Source organism: Fukomys damarensis, unplaced genomic scaffold (assembly GCF_012274545.1).
Source record: "Fukomys damarensis isolate Sample0158 unplaced genomic scaffold, DMR_v1.0_HiC HiC_scaffold_38, whole genome shotgun sequence".
Classification (NCBI taxonomy): Eukaryota; Metazoa; Chordata; class Mammalia; order Rodentia; family Bathyergidae; genus Fukomys; species Fukomys damarensis.
This window is the reverse complement of record NW_022900950.1, coordinates 25,984,748-26,011,757: the sequence shown is the minus strand read 5'-3', so window position 1 is coordinate 26,011,757 and position 27,010 is coordinate 25,984,748. Positions and strand designations below refer to the sequence as shown.

At 36.7% G+C, this 27,010-nt stretch overlaps 1 long non-coding RNA gene across 4 annotated transcripts in view; it reads left to right on the top strand.

Moving 5' to 3' along the window:
- LOC104850508 overlaps window positions 1-27,010 on the top strand; it is an 83,221-nt gene that overhangs the window by 34,578 nt on the left and 21,633 nt on the right. For all 4 annotated transcript variants that reach the window (XR_776985.2, XR_776987.3, XR_776988.3 and 1 more), the window contains exons 3-4: window positions 19,285-19,462; window positions 19,845-19,948. This is a non-coding gene — a long non-coding RNA (uncharacterized LOC104850508). The remainder of the gene's footprint in view (window positions 1-19,284; window positions 19,463-19,844; window positions 19,949-27,010) is intronic.

Sequence of the window (27,010 nt, the reverse complement as noted above, 5' to 3'; positions counted from 1 at the left end):
GAAATACTCTCTAGACATCTATTAAGTCCATTTGTTCAAAAGCCTGGTTCAGTTCTAGTATTTTGTTGTTGACTTTTTGTCTAGATGATCTGTCTATTTGTGACAGTGGTGTATTTAGGTCCCCCACTAGAAATGTATTATTTGGAACTGTGCTTATTTGGTTTTTCGTATCCCTTAATATTTGTTTTATATAGTTGGGGCATTAATATTTGGTACACATATATTTATGATTGTCATCTCTTCCTCTTGAATTGCTCCCTTTACAAGGATGTAGTGACTGCCTTTGTCTCTCTTAATAAGTTTTGGTTTAAAATTTACTTTGTCTGCAAGTAAGAAAGCTACCCCTGGTTTTTCTGGGCTCCTGTCACATGGAGAACTGTTTTCCAACCTTTCACTTTCAGTCTATAAGTTTCTTTTTGAACTAGGTGTGTTTCTTGTGTCCAACATATTGTTGTATTTTCCTTCTTAATCCACTCTGCCAGTCTATTTCTCTTGATTGGTGAATTGAGCCCATTGACATTGATGGTTATAACTGATAAGTATTGACACCATTGTCATATTCTTGTCCTGTTGTTGGCTCTTTTGCATTTTTCCCCCTTTCCCTTTAATTTTTTGCCTTGTCTAATTCATTTGCTCTGTTGGGCCTCATGGTGTTGTGATTTTCATTGCCTTTTTCTAGGATATTGTTTAAAATTCCTTATAGTGCTGGTTTGGTGTTCATGAAGTTTCTCAGGTGTTCTTTGTCATGGAAGTATCTTATTTCCCCATCCATTTTCAAAGAGAGTTTTGAAGGATACATCAGCCTAGGTTGGAGATTGTTTTCTTTTAGGGCTTGAAATACCTCACTCCAGGCTCTCCTTGACCTGAGTGTTTGTGTTGAAAAGTCTTCTGTGATTCTGATGAGATTTCCTTTGCATATTATTTGCTTCTTTTCTCTAACTGCTTACAGTAATCCCAAATGATGGCCAATTAATTTTATAGAATGTCTGGAGTTTTCCAGGAGTTAAACACCATAGTAACCTGAATATCGCTTTTTAAAAATTCTTTAACATACAGTCTAGGGGAGTTGATTTACTCTGCTTTCCACCCATCTCCCCCCCCCAGTGGACAATTTTTGTGCACAAGAGGGAAAAAGGGGGAAGGGAGGGATATGATATGAGGGAAACACACTCATTTTATCCATCTCTGGCCACTCAAAGAGATATTTCAGGCACCTCTTAGCATTGGTGTACTCAGTAATACCTGGCCTGGATCAGACTCCTGAGGAAGCCTGATGCCAGCATAAGCTATACAAGGTCTCCACAGAACCACAGATCAAGACTTCACATTTGCTTTTGCCCTTTAGGTCAGGTCAGAACCTCCGCACTGTCTGTCTCATTCACACAGAAACACAGAACTCCCACCTGCCAGCCAGCACCCAGCACCCAACACCTCAAAGATTCAGTTTCAGTGAAACTTACTCAGGCAATCCTGGGAGGGGCTCAGGCTCCCCTTCTTTCTCTTAGTGGTAAGTATACCAAAATGAACCTGGGCTCTTACCAATCTGATGGACAGGGCTCCCTAAGCTAGTTCCTGGGCCTCACCAGGTTCCTTTGTGCATCCAGGGGCCCTCATCCCGGTGTGCCAAGAGGAGCTAGTCTCCTATGGATCAAGCAGTCTGCTGATGTCAAGCAACCTCACCTCTCCACAAGGTTTGCACCATGTTGATAAGGGACTAGAAACACCATCTCCACATCCTGGATGAGCCTCCAAAAAATGTAACAAGATTCTTACATAGTGAGATAGGATACTGAAGCTCCTTCCAGAAAGTAGTGTTTATTCATGCTGGTACTGACTCAGTGGTTCTCATCCAAAGGCTGAGCCTTGAGGATGGTGGAATTTTGCTTTTTATATAATTCTTTTGTCTTTGTCTCCTTTATAGGGTAACACATTATGGCCTTATTGTATATAATCTGTATTAAAAAGCTGTTCTAGAACTGTACGTGCATACATAGGAATTGATTATGCTATATTGTCATCCTTTGTTCTGTGAAGACCCCAGCACTTTTCTTCAAGAAAGGTCCTGCCATATCTCTTGTCTAATTGCTTTGGCTATTGATTTAAGAACTATATTGAATAATAGTGGTGATAGTGGACATTCTTGTCCTTTTCCTGATTTGAGAGTGAAATCTTTCAGTTTTTGACCATTTAGTGTGATGTTGGTTTTTGATTTGTCATATATGGCTTTTATCAGATTGAGATAAATACTATCTATTCCAATTCTCTGTAGGGTTTTAATCATGAATGAGTGTTGAACTTTGTTGAGTGATTTTTTTCTGCATCTATTGAAATGATCATGTAGTTGTCTTTGATTCTGTGAGTATGGTGTATTACATTTATTGATTTATTTATGTAGAGCCATTCCTACATCCCTAGAATGCATGGATACTTGGTCATGGTGTATAATCTTTTTTTTTCATTGAGTTTATTGATACATTTTAGGTATACAGTACAATTACATTCATTATTAGGATCTTGTACCTTTACATGACAGGTCTTCGTTCTCATTTTTTCCCCTTGTCCCTACCCTCCTTTCACCCCCTCCTACCCTCCCCATTTACAAACACTTTATTTACATTTTTTCATTTTCTCACATTTTTTTAATTTCCCCTTATTACCTTTCCCCTACCCTTCCCACTTTCCCTACACTGTTAGCCCTTTTCTTCCTATTTCACATTGTCAATTATATTATTAGGATCTTATGTACTATTATAGTTTTTCACAACAGAGAAACTATTCAGTATTTACACATGTGTGACTTATTTATTTCACTTAGGAGTATATCCTCAATATGTATCCATTTTCCTATGAATGAATCGAATTTCTCATTCTTTATGTCTGAGCAGTATTCCATTTTATGGTGTATAATCTTGACGATTTGCTGAATTCTGTTTGCCAGCATCTTATTGAGGATTTTTGGATCTATATTCATCAGGGTGTTGTTCTCATTTTTGGTTGGATCCTTCTCTGGTTTTCATGTCAGGGTAATGCTTAATTTCAGCAATGAGTTTGGGAATATTACTTTCCTTTCAATTTCATTCAAGAGTTTGAGGAATAGAGGCATTAGATCTTCTCTAAATTTCTTGTAGAGTTCAACAGTGAAGCCATCATGACCTGGACTTTTCTTTATTGATAGGTTTTTAACTACATCTTCAATTTCATTAACTGATATTGGGTTGTTAGAATTTTTATAACACCTTCATTGAGCTTTGGTAATTCATGTGTGTCTAGGAATTTGTCCATTTCTTCTGTGTTTTCCATCTTATTAGAATACAGTTTCTCGAAGCAGGTATTGATGACCTGGATTTCTGCTGGATCTGTTATAATTTTACCATTTTCATTTCTAACTGCATGGATTTGAGTCTTTTCTTTCCTCCTTTTTTATAAGGTCAGCTAAGCATTTGTGTATTTTATTTAATCTTTCAAAGAACCAAATCCTTGAATCCTTAATTCTTTGTATTGTTTTCTTAGTCTTAATTGCATTAATTTCTGTTCTGATCTTTTAAATTTCCTCCCTTGTGTGAATTTTGGGCTTGACTTTATCTTCTTTTTCTGTAAGTTTTTTTGTTTTGTTTTGTTTTGGTTTGGTTTGGTTTTTTTGAGACAGGGTCTCACTATGTAGTTGAGTCTGACCTGGAACTCACTATGTAGCCCAGGCTGGTCTTGAACTCACAGTGATCCTCCTGCCTCAGCCTCCCGAGTGCTGGGATTACAGGAATGTGCCACCACACCCGGCTCTTTTTCTATAAGTTTGAGGTTCAATGTTAGGTTGTTTATTTGAACTTGCTCTGTTTTTCTGATGTGAGAGTTCACTGCTATAATTTTCCCTCTTAGGACTGCTTTCATTGCATCCCCTAAGTTCTGGTATGTGATACTGGCATTAACTTTTAGCTATAGAGACTGTCTAATTTCTTCTTTAATTTTATCTGTGAACAATTGTTCAGGAGGGTGTTATTTAATTCCCATGTGTTTATGGGTTTTTATGCCTTTTTCTGTGAATTCTAATTTCATTGCACTTTGGTCTGATAATATGTGCGGGACAATTTCAATTCCTTTGCATTTACTTAAGCATGTTCTGTGAGATTTAAGCATGTTCTGTGTGGTTTTGGAGACCATCCTATGTGCAACTGAGAAGAATGTATGGTCTGATATTGTGGGGTAGAACACTCTGTAGACATCTGTGAAGTACATTTGTTCACAAGTTTGGTTCAGTTGTGATATTTCTGTGTTAATTTTTAGTCTAATTGATCTGTGTATCTGTGACAATGAGGTACTGAGATACCCATTAAAATTTTATCAGTGTTTATTTGATTTTTCATGTCTGTTAATATTTGTTTTGTATAGTTGGGGGCATTAGTATTTGGTGCATATATATTTATGATTGTTATCTCTTCCTCTTGGATTGTTCCCTTTACAAGAATATAATATCCTTCTTTGTCTTTCTTAATCAATCTTGGCTTAAAATCCATTTTGTCTGCACAAAGAATACCTACCCCTGCTTTTTTCTGGGTTCCTATCACATGGAATATTGTTTTCCATCCTTTGACCTTCAGTCTATGATTTTTTTTTCTTGGTACCAGGCATCAAACTCAGGACCTTGTGCTTGTGAGGCAGGCATGGAACCACTGAAATAAATCCCTGACCCTAGTCTATGAATTTCTTTTTGAATTAAATGTGTTTCTTATATGAAGCATATTGTTAGATTTTGCTTCTTGATCCATTCAGCCAGTCTGTTTATTTTGATTGGTGAATTGAGACCATTAACATTAATGGTTATTACTGATATGTGTTGATTTATCCTTGTCATGTTATTTTCCTGTTGGCTCTCTTTTTCTCCCCCTCTGATTAAATGTTTTCCCTGCTTGGTAGATTCATTCTGTTGGTGTTCATGGAGTTGTAATGTTCATTATCTCTGACTATAATATCCTTCAGAATGTTTTGGAGTGCTGCTTTGGTGGTCATGAAATTCTTCAGATGTTCATTGCCATGGAAGTATTTTATTTCTCCATCAAATTTTGAAAGATAGCTTTGCAGGGTACATCAATCTTGTTTAGAGGTTGTTTTCTTTTAGGGCTTAAAATACTTCACTCCATGCTCTCCTTAAGGGTTGATGTTGAGAAATCTACTGTGATTCTGATGGGCTTTCTTTTGTAGGTGTTTTTTTTCTTTCCTCTAACATCTTTTAATATTTTGCTCTTATGTTGAATTTTGGGAGTCTTGTAGAGTATATGCCTTGGTGTAAATTTTTTAATCATGGCTAATTGGCATTCTATATGTTTCACTTATCTGTATGTCAAATTATTTTTCCACACTTAGGAAGTTTTCTGCCATTACTTCTGTGAACAGGTTTTTTATGTAGTTTGCACTATCTCCTGGTATTTCTTTTTTTGTTTTTGCTTTTTTTGTTGTGTGTTGTTGTTTGTTTTTGTTTGTTGTGGGTTTTTTGTTTGTTTGTTTTTTTAAGACAGGGTCTCACTATGTAGTTGAGACTGACCTGGAACTCTCTATGTAGCCTAGGCTGGTCTCGAACTCACAGTGATCCTCCTGCCTCAGCCTCCCGAGTGCTGGGATTACAGGCGTGTGCCACCACACCCGGCACTCTCCTGCTTTTTCATTGACTCCAATCTTGTATTATTCTTCTTTGCATCATGTAAACACTGTTGGATTGAGTTTTTTGTGGTACCTTACTATTTTTAAGAAATATTTTCATGGTCATTAACCACAAATGTAGAACATTGAAAATCTAGATACAGCTTACAACCTTTTGTTGTTGTTGGGGTTTTTTGTTAGTTTGTTTTTTGTACTGGGGATCGAACTCGGGTCCTTGTGCTTGCAAGGGAGGCAGCGGAACCACTGAGCTAAATCCCTGGCCCTTATTTTGTTCTGAGATGATTACAGTACTTGGTCTTGGAGGGGTTAATCCTGCAAGATTGTTTCTCCCTGTGTGAAGAGACTTGGCTCCCAGTCTCCTCCTCCAAGCTTTCTTGGCCATTCACCTTTCATGGGCACTTCCACTCTGCTTGCCAAGTAGCTGTACCACTTGGCTGCTGGGACCCTTTCCCTAGAACCTCTAATTTGGATCTATAACCAAATCCTGTTCCAGGATCTTGGAGGTGACACAAAATATGCAGAAAGGGGAGGAAAGCTAAAATTTGAGTAGATGGTAGAAACTGCCAGCAAGTTTTGCAACGCAAGCAGGCTCAGTTCCGTTGAGGAGGTTTGTGGTGTGGGGTGGGACACACAGACACTCCTCATTTAATGACAGGGTTCCATTCCTGCAATAAATTAATTGCTTAATGAGGAATTGTATATAGTATGTATATATGTTATACTATTCAGAACAAAAATTGGACAAAGGAAACTCCAATTTTATCACTTTATTTTTATTTGCAAAACTTTTATAAGCAGTACTATAATGTATAACAGAATATAAAACTATAGTACTGTATGTACAATCAGCAAAAATTACAGTACTATATCAAAAAGATACTGAGTCTCTAAAAACAAGATATATAGAACTGTACAAAAAAAAAAGACAAGTCCTAAGTCCAAAAGTCATTACACTTTTGTTTGTTTGTTTGGTCATTTGCTTAACAGGAATACCTGTAATTTACTTTCAAATGCTGCAATGAATTGTGAGATATTGGGTGTGTGCCAAGTGATTTCAACTTTACAGTATGAATGCCTGGCTAACAGTAAAAGGAATATACACAATTATATGGCTGAATCTCAAGTACATTATGCTAAGTGCAGAAGGCAGCCTCGAAATAAAGCATCCCACTGTGTGACTCCCTCCACCTGACATTCTGGGAAAGGCAAACTGAGTGTGGAAGAGATTGAGGGGTTGCCTGTGGTGGGAAGTTGAGGGAAGTGTTTTCTACGAAAAGGTGAGGGGACATTTGATATCAGAGGCAATTTCTATTTTTGTTTTGTTTTTTTGTACTGGGGATCTAACTTGGGATCTTGTGCTTGCAGGCATAATTTTTGTATCTTGATCATGGAGCCAAGCAGTATATATTTTGAAAACTCACCGAACTGTATGCTAAAAAGAATCTATTTTACCATATATAAATTACATTTCAGTATCCTAAAAAAAAAAAAAAAAGCACAGTTCACTGCTGGGGATTTAGCTCAGCGGTTCGGTGGCCTGCCTTGCAAGCGCAAGGACCCGAGTTCAATATCCCCGGTACCAAAAAAAAAAAAAAAAGCACAGTTCACTGCTGGGGATTTAGCTCAGCGGTTCGGTGGCCTGCCTTGCAAGCGCAAGGACCCGAGTTCAATATCCCCGGTACCAAAAAAAAAAAAAAAAGCACAGTTCACTGCTGGGGATTTAGCTCAGCGGTTCGGTGGCCTGCCTTGCAAGCGCAAGGACCCGAGTTCAATATCCCCGGTACCAAAAAAAAAAAAAAAAGCACAGTTCACTGCTGGGGATTTAGCTCAGCGGTTCGGTGGCCTGCCTTGCAAGCGCAAGGACCCGAGTTCAATATCCCCGGTACCAAAAAAAAAAAAAAAGTAAATGTAGGCACATTTAAATTTTAGAGTTTATTTGAATATTTGGGGACTCATGAACCACAGAAGGCAATGGCCAGTGGCTCAGCACTCTGGCAGGAAAGAAACCAAGGTGTCACAGGAACATAACCAAGAGAGTGGTGACCATGGATGGACCCTCAGGTTCATGGGTGGTTTCTGATTGTCCTGTTCATCTGTGAGGCTTCCCTTTGCCTAGAGGGGAATGGAAAGTGCTAGAACCGCCCCAGCCAAATGGCCTCCCCATTAGAATACTAACTAGTGCAACTTTCCTCTGTATGTGAAACTAACCGCAAAAAATCCCATATAAATATTGTTGTCTGGGTAATGGAATGCATGTTCAAATATTTAGGAATAATATTACTGATGCCTGCAAAATTGCTTAGAAATATATATATTAAAAAATGGATAGATAGATGGAAGTATAAGTGGATGAATGTGTGATACAGTAAATGCAGTCACATACTACATAGTGATGTTTCAGTCAAGACAGGCTGCACAACAATGGTGGTCTATGAGGTAATAAGGGAGCAGAAACATTCCTAACATGCAGCGGTCCTGACTTCATGACACAATGCTTTCCTCACCTGTCATGTATGTGGTGATGTGCTGTAAACTACTACACTGCCAGTTGTATAAAAATGTTCTCCATACAATGAGTTCAGAACACAGTGCTGGGTAACCAATGATTGTTATTAGTTTATGACTTTTTAAAATGTTTTTGCTACTTCAATATATATAAAAACGGTTATGTCTTGTCAACTGCAGTGGCCTCATCTGTCTTGTGTTTACTCTCTCTTGATAGCATCAAGAGGCCACACAGTGTGACTGATGAAACCACATAGGTCTGAGTGAGTACACAAGAGCAAAGTCAACAAACCAATTCTAACCCACTTCTCAAAATATGTTCCCTTCATAAGTAACATGTGACTGTCTGTCAAAGTATAGTGGTATCTCAGTTCACAAACGTTTTTATGAACAATTTGTTCACAAACAAGCATTTGGCAAAATTTTGTTTTTGTTTGTGAATTATGTATCAGGTGATAGACATGAATGTGGGTGTCTTTTCCAGAAACATGGAACAAATTAAATTAATGAACTGAGGTACCACTATATCAATAGGAGATCCAAGGTCTATAGTTCTAAGTGATGTGCAGGCGTTAGCAGCATCTGTAGTCCTGAGAAATTTATTTCAAATGCTCATTTGCAGGCCAAGCACCCTGGCTCAGACAGTATAGAGGCCTAGCATTTAACCCACATTTAACCAGCCCTCCAGGTGATCCTGCTGCAGCCTATAAAATTTGAGAACTATTGTTGACAGTTCCTGGATTCATCATCATCTCTGCTCCAACATTGTACCTCAAAAACTTTCAAGGAAATAATACTCAAAAGAATTGGAGGGTGAACACCGAAATGTCATATATATGTGCTCATCACACAACCAGAAGTAGCACAGTGCCGTGAATAAGGTAGATGAGGACACTGTAACATTTCTATGAGCTGCCTTTCTATGCAGGATGCTCAGCAACAGCACAAACTGTATTTCTGAGCACACCTTATAACTATACTCATGAGGGCTGGGGATTTAGCTCAGTAGTTCCACCACCTGCCTCAAAAGCACAAGGACCTGAGTTTGATATCCAGTGCCAAAAAAAAAAAAAACAAAAACAAAAACAAAAAAACAAACTTACTGCTTACCAAATTTACTCACCACTATTGAATTTGAAAAGTCTATACAGTTGTGCTGAGTTTTCAGTTATTGGACAGAGAACAAAAGTGTTAAAAACAAGGGGGACTCTAACTCAGGTGAGGATTTAGCTTAGTAGCATAGTGCCTACCTGGCAAGCATGATGTCCTGTGTTTGATACCCTGCATTAAAAAAAAAAGGTAGTATTTTGAGGGGGGTTAATGCCAATGTATCTTTTACTGTAATAAATTTTAAAAATTAAATATTTGCTATATTTTTTTATCATACTCCATAGTTGTATGATCAACACATACATGCTGGCACTTTGATGTTCACTATCCAATTCTTTCACGTTTTGTGTCTCGACAATTTTTCTAATAAAATTTTGGGATGCAGGAAGAATGCAGAAACCAGGAGCTGTCAGCTAACACTTTGTCAGGGAGAAGCACTCTCCACGTGTGGCCATAGCCAGGACTCAGAGGTCCATGTCCCCATCAACCACCTACACTTTGCTAATAAGCATATTGCATATTATAGATGGGGTTTTATTGATAAAAATGATGTCATATTATGACAGAAATGGGCTCCTTTTGGTAAGATTAAAGATTGTCAAATATGAATTGTGAGAAGAATTAGACAACCTTCTCACCTGCAAGAACAAAGTATACAAATTCAGAGGCGTGCTGCTTAGATCCTTAGGGTCTGCCTTGAGGTTTGAGGGGCTCTCAGTCCAGAGGCCAATTTTTGCTCTAATGTTGTTTCATCTGCCACAACAAAGTTATGGGCACAGCAATGAAAAGGACAGAGAGCTGGAACTTCTTTGAGCCTAAGGAGTATGTTTTATCACCTGCTTCTTGCTTACTTTCCTAATAAATGTTTGTTCAAGACCTGAGGGTATAAAATAATGCTAGACCATGCTTGGCATGGTAAAGCCCTGCATTCAATCCCCAGCAGGAAAAAAAGTCTGTCTAATAAACCTGTCTCAATTTGGGCTTCCACTCAGTTTCATTATAACCTGGTAGTGAGATGTAGGAGAGTAACTAAAGCTAACCATTTCAAAATTCTTTGGTAGCTATCATTTCCTACCAAAATGAACCTAGGAGTTGTATGTGATCAAGTACATTCAAGTCAGTTATAATAGCAAAGGAATGGATTTTTTTTTTTGGTCCCAGGAATCGAACTCAGATCCTTGTGCTTGCGAGGCAGTTGACAGAACCACTGAACTAAATTCCTGGCCCTGAGGAACAGATTATTTTATATCCACATAATTTTAGGAAATTTGTGTGGTTACCAGAAGTTCAGCTGTTTATTGCCACTACTTTGTTTTGTTTTGTTTTTGGTCCTGGGGACTGAACCTGGGACTTTAGTACTGAGCTACATCATCAGCCCATTTTCACTTTTTATTTTGAGACAGGATCTTGTTAAGTTGCCCAGGCTGGGCTTGAACTTGGCCTTCTTGCCTCAGCCTCCCAAATAGCTGGGACTACAGGTGAGTGCCACCACACCTGGTTGCCACTACTTCTACCTTTCCTTCTGAAGCATTTATTGCAGAAATGCATAGCATTTGCACTTTCTTCAATTTCTAGCTAAAATTCATTATAGGTTTCTTTTGTTAGCCAGACTTCTCCTTTTACTCCAAATTTTGAAAATAATTACTAATTATTCCAGAAAATTCATTCCTTAAAGGAAAATCTAATGGAAAGAAATCTAATGATTTGACCTATGTTGTAATCACTCCTAGTATGTAATTCTGGGTTAAGCCTTTCACCATCCTGCATTTTTCTACAGGTGACACCAATATATGGGTTCTTGATCTCAAGTGAGGGTTTATTCTTAAGAGGGCATATGAGTTTGGATGGAAAACATTACATCACATTTTCTCTAATTGAAATTGAGCATCTCCTTTCATTATAAATACAAGGGGGTGGTGATAATGAAACAAAGGGTGAATGTTTAAATTTTAAAAATTAATTGCAATGAAAGGCACACTCCCATTAGCTGACCTCAAATACTTGCTCTTACTTTGAACACACTTATTCTATCCTTACCACTTTTTGAAGCAGTTCTAGAAGTCCTCTTTCCTGAGGGCTTTTACGAGGAGTGCTAACAATACAGTGAGCATTGCTGCTGAGGGCCACCCAATGGAAAGGCAGGCTCATAAAACCATTACGGTGTGTCCACATCCAAATTCGTTTTCACCAGATCTGGAACCGTGTGACTTCTGACTCTTTCCAGAAGTCAAAATGACCTTAAATGGTAAACATTTTTAATTAATTCAGGACATCAAGATGGCCACAACAGCACAATTTAAGATATGAAAGTGGACTTTCAGGAATGCTTCAGAAGTAGCAACAATGATGTGATAATTATATTTGAAGCAAGGGGGATTAATGGCAATGTGTCTTCTACTGTAATAATTTTTAAATGCTTAAAGACACAATAAATGTTTTATCATATATCCTAGTAATATTTCTAAAGAAGCATAGAAACCACAGGTATTTTCATATTATATTACAATTGCAGTTAATCCTGAAACACTACCCACAGGCATCTGTACTTCAAAACAATGGAAGTTGTTAGGTCTATCATTAGAACTGAATGTTGTGATATAAATATATATTGTTATATAACCAGATTTCTAAAATCTTTGGTCATGATATTCTGAAATTGGCTTCCTGTGCAATCACATGTGTTTTACTTTATGCGTTAGAAAATATTCTGAGAAGGCTCTGCAGTCAAAGGTGTTCATGGTTTAGAAAAGGTCCCAGATCCTCGCTTAGCCAGAGAGATGTTCTGTTAAGATTTATTTCAGGAGCCTGGAAAGATTAGCAGGCCCTCTTCAGTCTTCACCAGCCAGATTTTTTTCTAACAATTACACTGAATTCATAAAAGTTGGACTGAGGAGAATGGCAAACTGCAGGATGATGGAAAACAACACTTGCTCAAAAAGCCAGAGCAGAAGAGGAGGCATCTGCCTCCATCCTTTTCTTCCCTTCTTCAGAGTCCCACCAGATCTCCCATCTGGGTTAGAGATTAATGCTTCATCATTACAGTGATGTCTTTTGCTATTTACATGAATAATCTTCAAATTCCTTACTTTTGGTATGAGTTTCAGCATTTTTGGTGGCAACAAAACAAAAGTAGATTTATTGCAAATGTATTACATAGTTTTTAGTGAGACTCAACCTTGGCCCATCATTCAGAAATTCATGATAAACTACTCCTGGTTCCCTGGATGTAAAACCAACTGCAAGCTGTCCCAAGATCAAGATGAACACCATGTTTTAATTTAAAAGAAAGAAAGGAAGGAAGGAAAGAAAAGAAAGGGTCCTTGTTAACTAATTTAAAGACATTGTACAGGTGCTTGCTGACAAACATGACCACAGTCATCTTCCTCAAAATTATAAAACAAATTGTTATAAACTGAGATACCCCTGTACGTGGCTTGCATATACTTGTATTTTCTGCTTTTCTGTAGGCTGACTCTTATTCTGTTATTTACTTTTCTGTGCAGAAGATTTTGATATAGTTTCTCTTATTTTTGCTCTTGTGGTTAGTGCTTTCATTATCAGGTCCAAGAAGTCATTACCAAAATCAATGCCGTGAAACTCCCCCACTATATTTTCTTTTACAAGTTTTATGTTCAGGTCTTGAATCCTTTTTGAGTTGATTTTTGTGTATTATGAGGGTCCAATTTCTTTGCTTTCCAAGTTTTCCCAGCAGCATTTACTGAAAAGACTCTTCTTTCCCAAGTATGCATTCTTTGTACCCTTCTCAAAGATCATTGCATATAGGGGTGGATTTATTTCTAGGTTTTGTATCCTGTTGTATTCATCTATATGTCTGTGCCATACTCCATATGTTTTTTTCTTTCATATTAACTTTAATTAATTGTATTAGTACAATTTAAATATATATAATGATCACATTCATCAAAGGGAATTTGTACATGTACGTTATATCTTGATTCCTCTTTTTATTCCAATCCCCTCCCCTCCTTTCAACCCTCCCTTCCTGCCTCATCCTTCCTCTCCTTATTTATGAAAGCTTTGTTTCTATTTTATTCCTTCTCTTCTCATTTCCCCCCTACCACCAGTTTTCCTTTCTTTTTGAACAATTTCTTTCTATTTTACATTATCTATTAAACATTTTGGTCCTTATTTACTCTTTTAGTTTCTCACACAGAAATAATACAGGGTTTACACACATGTGTCCAATTTATTTTCACTTAAGAGTATAGTCTCGATATGCATCTATGTATCTATAAATGTCTCAAGATTATCTCTCTTTATGTCTGAGAAGTACTCCATTGTATTTTTTTAAAAACCTTGCATCTTTTTTATCTATTCATCAGTTTATGGGCATTTAGGTTGCCTCCAAAATTTAGCTATTACAAGTTGTGTTGCTATAAACATAGATGGGCATATTTCACTGTGGTATGATGCTTTTAAATCTTTAGGGAAGATAGAAGAGGAATAGCTAGATCAAATGGGACCTCTCATTCAGATTTTTAGAGGGATCTCCACACTGATTTCCACAGTGGTTGCACCAATAGTAGATCAGGGTTCATTTTTCTCCACAGCCCCAGCAGCATTTGTTGTCAGTTGATTTCTCGATATTAGCCATTCTTTTTGTATTGAGGCAGAATCTCAGCATTGTTTTAATTTGCATCCGTTAAATGTCCAGTGATGTTGAGCATTTTTTCATATATTTATTTGTCATTTGTACTTCTTCACCTGAGAAGTGTCTATTCATTTCAGATGTCCTTTTTTGGATTAGGTCCTTAAATTTGGAGGGTCTGATTTTTTTTCTCAATTCTTTGTGTGTTCTAGATATTAGTCCTTTATCTGAGGGACTACTGGCTAATTTTTTTCCTCACTCTGTAAATCGTCTCTTCACTCTGTTGGTGATTTATTTTGTGTTGCAAAAACTTTTTAATAGGATGTGATCCCAGCTGTTTATTCTTTGCACTATTTCCAATGTAATCTGGGTTTTGTCCATGAAGTCTTTGCTTACCCTATATCTTCAAGAGCTCTATCTATCTCTTCCAGAGGAATTAGTGATTCTGTTTTAATGTTTAGATCTTTGATTCATTTTTATTTCAGTTTAGTGCATAGTGAGAGACATAGGTCTAGTTTTAGTTTTGGGCATGTAAAAAGCCAGTGTTTCCACCTCTTATTACAGAGGCTACCCTTCCTCCAGTGAATGTGTTTGGCCCCCTTTCTCAAAGATAAGGTGGCTGAGTGAGTTTCATGTTGATTCTGCCTCTTCTGTTCCATTGATCCGCAGATCTGTTTTTTTGTGTTTTATTTTTGCCAGTACTGTGCTATTTTTATCATAGTAGCTGTGTAGTATAACTTCAAGTCAGAGATTGTGATGCTCCCTATCTTTCCTTTGTTGCCTAGAATTGTTTTTGCTAGTCTAGATTTCTTCTGATTACAAGTGAATTTTCGGAATATTTTCTCTAGTTCTGGGAGGTATGCTAGTGGTTATTTTGATTGGCATTGCATTAAATCTGTATATCAATTTTGGGAGTATGGCCATTTTCACTAGTAGGTTCTTCCTACTCGAGAGCAAGGGATATCTTTCCATTTATGAATATCTGCTTTAATCTCCTTTTGCAGAGTACTGTAATTTTCAATGTGCAGGTTCTTTACTTTTTTTGTTAGATTGATTCTTAAGTATTTCATTTTTTTCAATGCTATTGTGAAAAGTATTGTTTCCCTAATTTCTTTCTCAGTGAGTTTGTGTACAGAAGTAGTATTGATTTTTGACTGTTGACTTCGTATTGTTATGAACTGAATTTGGTTATTAAATCTAGTAGTCTTTTGGTGGAGTTTCTGGGGTCTTCTATGTAGAAATCATGTCATCTACAAATAATGATAATTTAATTTCTTCCTTTCCTATCTTTATTTTTTTTACTTTTTATTATCTAATTGCTCGGGCTAATGTTTCTAGAACTATGTTGAACAAGGATGGTGACCTTGTCAAATGCCTTTTTTGTGTCTACTGAGATATCATGTGACTTTTGTCTTTAGTTCTATTGATATGATGTATTATATTTATTGATTTGATATGTTGGATGGTATCCCTGTGGTGAAATCTTACTTGATCATGATGTATAATCTTCTTGATGATTTGTTGCATACTTTTTGCCAGTATTTTATTGAGGATTTTTGCATCTATGTTCATTAGGGAGATTGGCCTGTAGTTTTCTTTTTTGGTTGGGTCTCTCTGGCTTTGGTATCAGGGTAATACTTGCTTCCAGGAAGGATTTTGGTATTACTGATTCCCTTCCTATTTTATCAAAGAGTTTGAAGATAACTGGTTGTAGATCTCTGTATTTCTTGTGGAATTCAGCAGTAAAGCCATCAAGACCTGGGCCTTGTTAGTAAGTTTTCAATTTCCTTGACTGATATTGGGTTAGTTAAAATTTTTATATCTTCTTGATTCAACTTATCCATCTTATTAGAGTATAGGTTCTCAAAGTAGATACTGATGATCTTCTGGATTTCCACATGATCCATTGTGATTTCACCCTTTTCATTCCTAATTGCATAAATTTGAGTCTTCTCTTTCCTTTTTCTTTTTAGTAAGATTGGATAAGGTTTTGTTAATTTTATTTAATCTTTCAAAAAAACCCAAGTCTTCAATTCATTGATTCTTTGTACTGATTTCTTAATCTCAATTGAATTAATTTCCACTCTGATCTTTATAATTTCCTCCCTCATGTGAACTTTGGGCTTGACTTGTTCTTCTTTTTCTATAAGTTTGAGATTCAACATTAGGTTGTTTATTTGAATTCACTGTTTTCTTGATGTGAGAGTTCACTGTTATAAATTTCCCTCTTAGAACTGCTTTTATTGTGTCCCATAAGTTGTAGTATGTTGTGTTGGCATTATCATTTAATTGTAAATACTGCTTAATTTCTTCTTCAATTTTATCTCTACCCATTGGTTGCTCAGGAGGGTGTTATTTAATTTCCATATATCTATGGGTTTTGAACTTTCTTTTACCACTAATTTCTATTCTTATTGCACTATTGTCAGATAGATAATATACATGGGAAAATTTCAATTTCTTTGAATTTGGTTAAGCATGTTCTATGAGCTAGTATGTGGTCTATATTGGAGAGTGAACCAGTTGAGAAGAATGTGTATTCTGACATTTTGGGGTAGAATACTCTGTAGACATTCACTAAGTAAGTCCATTTGTTTACAAGTTTGGTTCAGTGCTGATATTTCTTTGTTGTTTTTTTTTTTTTTTTGGTCTAGATGATCTGTTTATTTATGACAGTGGGGCATTAAGGTCCCCCATTACAATTGTGTTTGTGCTCATTAGGTTTCTCATGTCCATTAATATTTACTTTATATATTTGGGTGCACCAATATTTAGTGCATATATATTTATAACTTATCTCTTCTTCTTGTAGTTTTCTCTTAATAAGTGTGTAGTGACCTTATTTGTCACTCTTGACCAGTTTTGGCATGAAAACCACTTTGTCTGCAAATAGAACCCCTGTTTTTTTCCAGGTTCCTGTCACATGGAATATTGCTTTCCATCCTTTGACTTTCAGTCTATGAAGTTCTTTTTGAGTTAAATGTTTCTTTTATGCATCATACTGTTGGATCTTATTTTTTGATCCATTCCACCAGTCTGGTTTGATTAGTGAATTGAGACCATTTACATTGATGGTTATAACTAATATATATCAGCTTATCCTTGTCATATTATTTTCCTGCTATTGGTTCCTTATCTTTCCTCTCTGTTTATTGCTTGCCATGCCTGATGGCTTCTTACTGTTCTTGGATTTGTGGTTTTCATTATCTCTTTCTAAAATGCCTTTCATTGGGCGGGGATTTAGCTCAGTGGTGCCACCAAACTGCCTCACAAGTGCAAGGACCCTAGTTTGATCACAGGTACCAAATAAAATAAAATAAAATGTCCTTCAGAATACTTTGCAGAGCTGCTTTGTGAATTTTTTCAGTTGCTCTTTGTCATGAAATTATCTTATTTCTCCAATGAATTTGAAAAATAGTTTTGTGGGGTACATCAATCTGCATTGGAGATTGTTTTCTTTTAGAGCTTGAAATACTTCATTCTGTGCTGTCCTTGTCTTAATGGTTTGTGTTGAGAAGTCTGATTCTGATGGGCTTTCTTTATAGGTGATTTGTTTCTTTTCTCTAACAGCTTTTAGTATTCTGTTATTGTGCTGAATTTCTAGGATATTGATTATTATATGAGTTGGTCTACATTTATTTTGGTTATGTGTATTTGGAGTTCTATATGTATTTATTTGTATGTCAAATTCTTTTTTTCATGTTTGGGAAGTTTTCTGCCATTACATTTGTGAACAGGTTTTTTTATGGCATTTGCACTGTCTCTTGCTTTTTCATTGACACCAATCAATCTTATATTGCTTTTCTTTGCATCCTCTTGAAGTTGTTGGATTGCTTTTTAATGGCTTCTTGCTGTTTTAAAGATATCTTTCTTTTCAGGGTTGGCAACTGCAATCATGTCTTCTAGATCTGAAATTCTGTCCTTACCTTGGTTTAAACAACTGTGTATACTTTCAGTGGAGTTTTTAATCTCTTGCATATCAGTTTGAATCTGTTTCATGGTTTACATTTCTTTCCTGTTGTTGGGCATTCATGGTTTCCATTATTTTCCTAAGCTCCTCTTTTTTTTTTTTTTTTTTTTTTTTTCTTGTCGTTTTTTTTTTTTTTTTTTTTTTTTTTAATGTCTGTGTCTGCTCTAGATTTGTTGAGCATGTCATTCATTCTGACTGTCATTTCTTTTTGTACCTGGAAGATTATTTTCTCTATAGACTCTTCTATTTGTTTGCTGCAGCTATCATTTCAGAAAGTTCAGGTAGATTGCTTCCAATTTCCTTCGTCTTGTTGTTCCCTGTCCTTGTCCTGGGTGGACTGAATGTCTGGGGTTGTATTTTGCTTCTGTGTTTTGTTATTTTGTATTTTTTAATTTAATTTTTGTTTTCTGAGTTGTTGCTTGTAGTTTTCTTATGGTAGATAGCTTTATCACTAATATCAAGGTTAGGGAATGCCTATTGCTCAAAGATGTCTTCTAGGTGTAGGTGGTTCTTGGTCTTTGTGTTTATCCTACCTTCCCAATCTATTGAGGATGAGAGGTTGCTATCAGCTTAGCTCAGCACCTAGTGCTTTGGTACTGGACTATGGTGGTGGTTGTGACCTCAGACAATCACAGTGTGTCATACAATGGAGGGCCAGGGATTTAGCTCAGCGGTTTGGTGGCCTGCCTTGCAAGCGCAAGGACCCAAATTCAATCCCTGGTATAAAAAAAAAACAAAACCCCAAAAAAAAACCAACAATGAAGAACAATTTATTATAATAGATATGATATCCTGGCTAAAGTAGTACAATTAGCAGTGTCAATAGCATCTAACAGCCTAGAAACTGACAGACTGTGGTTCCTATTAGTTTGGTACCTTTCACTGTATGAGCAAGCTCTACCATTGTATAACAAAGTCCAACATAAACCAAGAGCTTGTATGCAATGAATTTCCATGCAGTAGAGTGATTTTTATCCTTTGTGAGGGAAATTTAGGAGGGATAGGGCACAGAACAGAGAGATAAGTGAGAAAAGTATACTAGAATCAAAGCTGGAGGGCAAAGGATGAACACCCAATCTTTGGGATACAGGAGAAGAGGACAGGAGAGAAAGCATGAGGGAGGAAGCAAAGGAATATTGAAGTGAACCAGAAAGACAAGGGACACTGTGTACTCACATGAAAATATCATAAAATCTAAACAGTTGAGAAAAGAGAGAAAGAAGACAAATAGAACAAAACCAGAATAAAGGTATAAAACCTAAAAACAAAACAAAAAACAAAAAAAAAAACCCCAAACAAATAATAAAGAAAAAACCCAACCAGACCAAAAAAGCAAAATGAATCAAACAAGAAAAAAAAAAGATAATAAAAATATTAAAATTTCTCGAGTACACAGTTCTGTGTTAGTGTCTAAGACAGAGCCCATAAATGCACTGTACAGGCCTGCCAGATCTGTAGTAAGATCAGTGCTGAACACAAGGCTGTTTCTGGCTTCCGGAGGACAGAGCTGGGGCCTTCCAGATGTCTCTTGCCCAAGTCTCTTCACTAGGATCCTGTCCATACCGCTCTCTCAGCTGCTGTGGCACTCTCTGCTGGAACCAGTCCAAGGTTATCTCCAGGTCGGTGAGCAGTTGGCCTCTCCCAGACCCATTATGGTCCGGGCGTGGGGGTGGGGTGGGTACCTTCGTCCTGCCACTGGCTAGGGTTTTTTGATTGTTTGTGTCCACTGCAGTGCGCGCTTGTGGGTTGGAGTGGGGTGGGGTGGTGCGGGGTAGTGTCTCCTAATCACTGGCCAAAGCTGCTTGCCTGCCTGCATCTCTAGTCCCAAAGCAGAGGGGATGCCTCCCAGTCCTTTGTAGTCAGGGCGAATCAGCCCCATGTAGTCTTGGGAGTAGAGTTTGGCTGATCCTGGTCCCTATTTCTCAACATAAATTCCCTCAATCTGCTGACCATTGCCGGTAGTCTACCGTGACTGGATGGCCTTTTCCTTCTTTCTTGCAGGTCAGCAAAGCGACTCTGAAAGAAAGTAACAGTTCTGCTGACGTAGTGCAAGCGCGAGCCTCTCTGCACAAAATGGCGGCCACATATGCCAGATGCCTGTCCATGTAAGCTTCACTTACCAGCCACTGTTTCTGGGTGACGTTAGGGGAATGTTGTCTCGTGCTTTCACCACTACCTTCAACTGTACAAGGCTCTCTCGATACAGGTCTGGTCTCTGTTTCTCAGTTTGCAGCAAAGTTGTTTTTGCTGATCCATGCCAGTGTGGTTACACAGCCAACCCGCGAAATCGTGTGTTCTTTAGTCTGCATCAGTAATTTATTTCTTTTTTTTTCTCATTGAGTTTATTGGTACATTTTCCATTTATTTGTGTCTTCTTTATTTTATAGTTTCCTGTGTAAAAGATTTTTTCCTCCTTAGTTAAATTTATTCCTATTTTATTCTTTCCGATGCTATTGTAAATGGCATTTTTAAAATTTTACTTTATTATTATATGGAAACAGAACTGTTTTTGTGCATTGATTTTGTATTTTGAAAATACAGAATTTATTAGTTCTTACAGGTTTTTAGAGGATATATGGAAAGTGGGGTTTTCTACATCTGATATCATGTCATCTGCAAAGACAGATAATTTTATTTCTTCATTTCCTTCATGGATGGCTTTTACTTCTTTTTTTCCTCAATTGCTTTGGCTAGAACTTCCAGTGCTATGGTGAATAGAAGTGGCAAGAGTAAGTATTCTCATCTTATTCCTGATCTTAAAGGAAAAGTTGCCAGCTTTTTTTAAACCATTGAATATGTCAATTGTGGGATTTTTCATGTATGACACTTGTTATGTTGAGGTAATTTCTTTTATTCCTAGTTGTCATCAAAGGGTGTTGAATTTTGCCAAATGTTTTTTCTGCATCTCTTGAAGTGGTATTATTTTTAATCTTCATGTTTCATTGTGGTATAACATGTTAATGGATTTTTTCATTTTATTTTTTGTGCTGCTGGAGGTGAATTGATTTGTCTGCGTTGAACATCCTTACATACTGGAAATATATACCATTTGATAAGTGATTAATCTTTTTAATATACTGTTGAATTCAGTTTGCTAGAATTTTGTGGAAGATATTTGCATTCATTTGGAATATTAACTTGTAAGTCTTTTCTTTTTCTTTTTTTTGGTAGTACCTACATCTGGCTTTGGTATCAAGGCAATGCTGGTGTCATACAATGAGTTAATTTGGGAATGTTCCTTTCTTTTCAATTTTTTGGAAGATTTTGAGAGGAATTGGTCTTAGTTCTTTTTCAAATGTTTGATAGAATTCACCCTTGAGGCCAGCTGGTCCTGGGCTTTTCTTTGTTGGAGGTTTGTATTATTCAGCTTTCTTTTGTTGGTACAATATACCTGACATATAGAATTTAAAGGAAGATTTATTTGGCTCATGGTTTCAAAGGTTTCAGTCCATAATCAGCTAGTTCTAAGGTAGAAGTATCATGGCAGAAGGGCATGGCAGAGGAAAGCTTTTTACCTCATGGTGGTGGTTGCAGGAAGAGCCAGGAACAAGAATGCATCCTTCCAGATACTACCTTCAATGACCCACCTTGTCCAATCAGGCCTCACAACACATTTTGTATAGAACCCTCATGATCTAATCACCTTCCAAAAGCCCTATCTCTGAACATATAAAACTTTTATGGGACATCTTAGATCTAAATTATAACAAGGTTTTGATTACTGATTCAATCTCCTCACTGGTATTTAAAGATTTGTTCAAATATTTTATTTCCTTATGGTTCTGCCTTGGTAGATTTTTATGTTTCTAGGAACTTCTTCCATTTTTTAAAGTTGCTCATGGGCCGGGGATTTAGCTCCACGGTTCAGTGGCCTGCCTTGCAAGCGCAGGGACCCGAGTTCAATCCCCGGTACCAAAAAAAAAAAAAAAAAAAAAAAAAAAAAAAAAAAGAACAAAAAAAAGAAAAGTTGCTCAGTCTGTTGGCATAAATGGTCCATATCTGTATTAGTTGCTTTCCTTGTTACTGAGACACATTATTTGACAGCTACAATGAGGAGAAGTTTATTTTGGCTCATGGTTTTTACAGGATTCAATCCATTGTCAGCTGGCTTCAAGGCAGGAAGGGAATGGTGGAAGGGTCTGGCACAGGAAAGCTGCTCACTCACATCACCGCAGCCAGAAAGCAGAGAGTGAAGGGTCTGGCACAGGAAAGCTGCTCACTCACACCACCGCAGCCAGAAAGCAGAGAGTGAAGGGAGAACCCTCCAAGGTCACATCCCCAGTGACCTGCCTTCTCTGACCAAGCCCTAACTCTTAACAACACATTTAGTTATGGATTCATCAGAAGATTAATGCACTGATGCATATAGTGCCCCCAAGACAATCCAATCACCTTCCAAAAGTCCTACCTCTGAACACATGAAATTTTGGAGTTATGGATCCAAACCATAATGATAATCTCATGATCCTTTTCTGTAGAATCAGTTGTAATGCCTCCTCCTCCATTTCTGATTTATTTGAGTTTTCTCTTGTTTTTAATTAGTGTAACTAAAAGTTTGTCAATTTTGTATTAAAAAAACCTTAACTATGTTGATTTTTTTCTGTTGTTTTTCTTTTCTCTATTTCATTTATTTATACTCAAATCTTTATTTCCTTACTCCTAAATTTGCATGTAGTTTGTTCTTTTTCTAGTTCCTTGGGGTGTAAAGTTGTTGATTTGAAATTGTTCTTTTTGGACACAGGCACTTATTACTATAGACTTTCCTCTTACTACTGCTTTGTGCTGCATCTCCTGATAAACTGTATTTTCGTCTTCACTTGTCTCAAGATTCATTTTCTAATATTCTATTTTACACATTGGCTGTTGTTAATTTCCGTATATTTATGAATTTTTCAGTTTTCCTCTGTTATTGATTTCTAGTCTGTTAGCATATGTTTGTGATACATAATTAGTATATTCATTATGAGGAGTTCAGATATATATATATTCTTGATCCTTTTCACTTCCCCTTCCCTTCATCTTGTCTCCTCACATCCCTAGATCGCCTTCCCATTTCTACAAAATCTATCTTCCCATTCATATCATCTTTCGTTTTATTCTTTATATTATTTATACTTTGGGTTTCTCATGTAAGAGTAACTTGCAACATTTAACCTTCCATGTCTAATTTATTTCACTTAGCATTATGGACTCAAGGTGCATCCATTTTTCTACAAATAACTCAAATTTATCATATTTTATGGCTGAGTAGTGGTCCATTGTGTATATATACCACATTTTCTTTATGCAATTTTGTCATAAAAGATAGTTGGTATGATTTCTGTCTTTTTAAATTTGTTAAGACTTGTTGTATGACCTAACGTGATCAGCTCTGAAGAAAAAATGAGCACTTGAAAAGTGTCTTCTGCTGCTGTTGGGTGGAATACTCTGTACATGTTTATTAGGTTCACTTGGTCTACATTTTGTTCAAGTCTACTGTTTCCTTATTAACTATTTGTCTGTATAGTCTTTACACTATTAAAATGTGGTATTAGGTAACCAAAGTGGCAAAATAGCAATCAGCAGCAAGATATAGCTTCTTTAGGACTTGGAATCCAGACCTGGAAATAACAATTTGGTGAAGAAAAAAAAAGTTGACCTCTGGGAATTGGGAGAGGACAGGAAAATTAGAAATGGCAGAGAAGCTGGAGAAATAAAGCACAACACATAGAAAACAACAAAGTAGTCTGGAAGCTCATCCAAGCTCCTGGGGAGGGAACTTGTGTCTTTATACCTGAGGTATGTTCCTAGGTTTGTATGCTCCAGGGAGAAAAATAGACTGGACCAACAGTGCTAGCCCCCCCAAAAACACACAGGTATTGTAAACTGCAAAAACAGCATGAGGTTTGCTCCAAAAGTGACTCCTTCCTCACAGCAGGTTATGGTTGGAGAAAATATCTAGTGCAGTTCTTGACAAATTGGCTGAGAGGCTGGGCATTTAGCTCAGTGGTTCACCCCCTGCTTTGCAATTGCAAGGACCCGAGTTCGATCCCCGGTACCAAAAAAAAAAAAAAAAAAAAAAATTCAAGCCAAATTGCCTGAGAGTATTTAATCAGGCACCATTTTACTTAGGGGTTGATTATTTAAGACTAAGCCACAGAACAACTGCAGAACAATTTCACTTCAGGGTTTCAGGTGTAACCCTCCCACAGTGACTATATGAGAGACAGCCGTACAGGACAGTTGCAGAGAAAATATAGGCTACCATAGATCCCCTGCAAAGTTCAAGCACAGGCTGGGAAGGTCTCAGGGTCTTACCTTCCATGGTGACAAGCCAGGCCTAGTGTGTGTGACTTTCAGAGGTGGCTAGGTCTGAAAGTGCTAATATTCAGTCCAATAGACTGGCAGTCAGTCTAATAGTCTGCTTGAACCCTTATCCTTCTGCCTTCATCCAGCACAGATCAGAGATTCTGTTTGCTTTTACATCTACAAACATGATCAAGGATATTAGCCAAACAAATCATCAAAAGAAAGAAAGAAAAGGATATGTATATGAAAAGAAGAATTCAAATTATCATTATTTTTAGATAACATGATCCTCTACATAAAAGACCCCAAAAAATTCCATCAGAGGACTCCTAGAATTAATAACCAAATCAGTAGTGTAGCAAGACACAAAACCAATGCACAAAAATCAAGAGCACTCTGTACACCAGTAATGAACTCACTGAGAAAGAAATTAGGAAAATGATCTCATTCATAATAGCATCAAGAAAAATTAAATATTTAGGAATTAACTCAACCAAGGAATTAAAAGACTTTTACAATAAAAACTACAGTATGCTGAAAATAAGAAGTTGAAGAGGACTTCAGAAAATGGAAAGACAGCCCCTGTTTCTGGATAGGAAGAATCAATATAGTTAAAATGGCCATATTTCAAAAATTGACATAGAGATTTAATGTAATACCAATAAAAATACCAACAGCATTCTTCACAGAACTGGAGAAAACAATCCTAAAATTCATATGTAACCAGAAGGGACCCAGAAGAGCAAAACCAAGCCTGGGGAACAAGAACAAAGCAGGAGGCATTATAATCCTGGATTTCAAGTTATACTACAAAGCTACAATGATGAAAATAGCATTGTACTGGCACAAAAAATAGACATGCAGATCAATGGAACACATCAGTGGAACACATCAGAGGAAGGCACATTCAGCTACCTGATTTTTGACAAAGAGGTCAAAAACATACACTGGAAGAAAGACATCCTCTTTAGCAAATGGTGCTAGGAAAACTGGTTATACATATAACTGGTTATACATATATAACTGGTTATATATATAAGATGGAACCTAGACCCATATCTCTCACCATGTACTAAGCTAAAATCAAAATGGATTAAAGATCTAAAAGTTAAAACAGAAACATCAATCTTTTAGAAAGATAGATAAAACTCTTGAAGGTGTAGGCAGACTTTTGGAACAGAACCCAGATCAATTAATGGGATTATATCAAATCTAAATGCTTCTGCACAGCAAAGGAAGCAAACAAGAGTGAAGAGACAATCTACAGAATACAAAAAATTTTTGTCAGAAATGCTTCAAAAGACTAATATTTAGAATATATAAAGAATTTAAAAAATTAGATCCTCCAATAAAAGACCAATAAAAAATGCACAACTGAAGTGAATAGACACTTCTCATAAGAAGAAATAAATACATGAAAAAAATGACCAACATTATTGGCCTTTAAAAATATACAAATTAAAACAACACTGTGATACCATCTCACTACAGAAAGAATGGTTATCATCAAGAAATCAAGTAACAACAAATACTGGTGAGGCTGAGGGCAAAAGGAGTACTTCTACACTGTTGGTAGGAATGTAAACAACCACGATGGAAATCACTATGGACATTCTTCAAAAATCTAAAACTAGAAATTCCATTTGGCCTAGCTATTTTCCTTCTAGGTATCTTTCTGAAAGTGTTAAAGACATCATGTTACAGTGATACATGGATACACATGTTTATAGCAGCACAATTCACAATAGCTAAATCATGAAAGCATCCTGTATATCCACCAGTGGATGAGTGGTTAATGAAAACATAGCATGTATACACAATGGAGTACTACTCTGCCACAAGAAGGATAAATTTGAGTTATTGGTAGGAAAATGGATGTTTTCCAACTGTTAAGTGAAATAAATCAGATGTACAAGCTTAAATATTACATGGTTTCTCTTATACGATAAACTCAAAATACAATTAAGAGCAAGATTAAAGATAGCCAATAAGAAATAGGAAAATAGATCTTTTGCAAAAGGGAAGGAGATTAAAAAAAGAGATCAAGACATGAAGTGAGGGGAGAAAATAAAAAAATAATAAAGTAAAAAATTATAAAGATAAGTTATGTACATGAATCAGCTCCCCACAAGGAATGTAATCATTATGTGCTGCAAACATCTACCAATAAAAATAAAAATTAAAAAATAAATATAGTACAGAGTATAAAAAGAAAAAGTGGTACCAAAGTTTCCAAGCATTATTGAATTGCTGTTTCTCCCCTTGGTTCTGTCAATATTTGCTTCCTATATGTATGTGGGTGCTCTGATGCTGGGTACCTATGAATTGTTTGGTCTTCCTGAAGAACTGACCTCTTTATCATATAATGTCTGCTTTTCTCTCTGTGACAGCTTTTGACCTAGTTTGTCTGATGTAAGTATACCCTCTGCTGTCCTCTTTTTGTTGTCATTTGCATGGACTATCTTTCCATCCCTTCCAGCCTGTATGTAACTTTAAATCTAAAGTGAGTTTCTCATAAACAGTGTATAGTTAGATAGTTAGATCTTACTTTTTAAAACATCCATTAGCCACTCTTTGACTTTTAACTGGAAGTTTAATCCATTTGCATTTTTTAAAATTTGGGGGGAGGCAGTTTGAGACAGAGTCTCACTATGTAGTTCAGGCTGGTTTTAAAACTCACCATGTAGCCCAGGCTGGCCTCAAACTTGTAGCATTTCTCTTGCCTCAGCCTCCCAAGTGCTGGGATTACAGGTGTGCACCACCCCACCCACCTCAAATCCATTTACATTTAAATCAACTATTGACAGAGAAGAATTTATTATCACCATTTTGTTAATTTCTTCTGAGCTATCCCTTGCTTTTTTTTTTTTTTTTTTTTT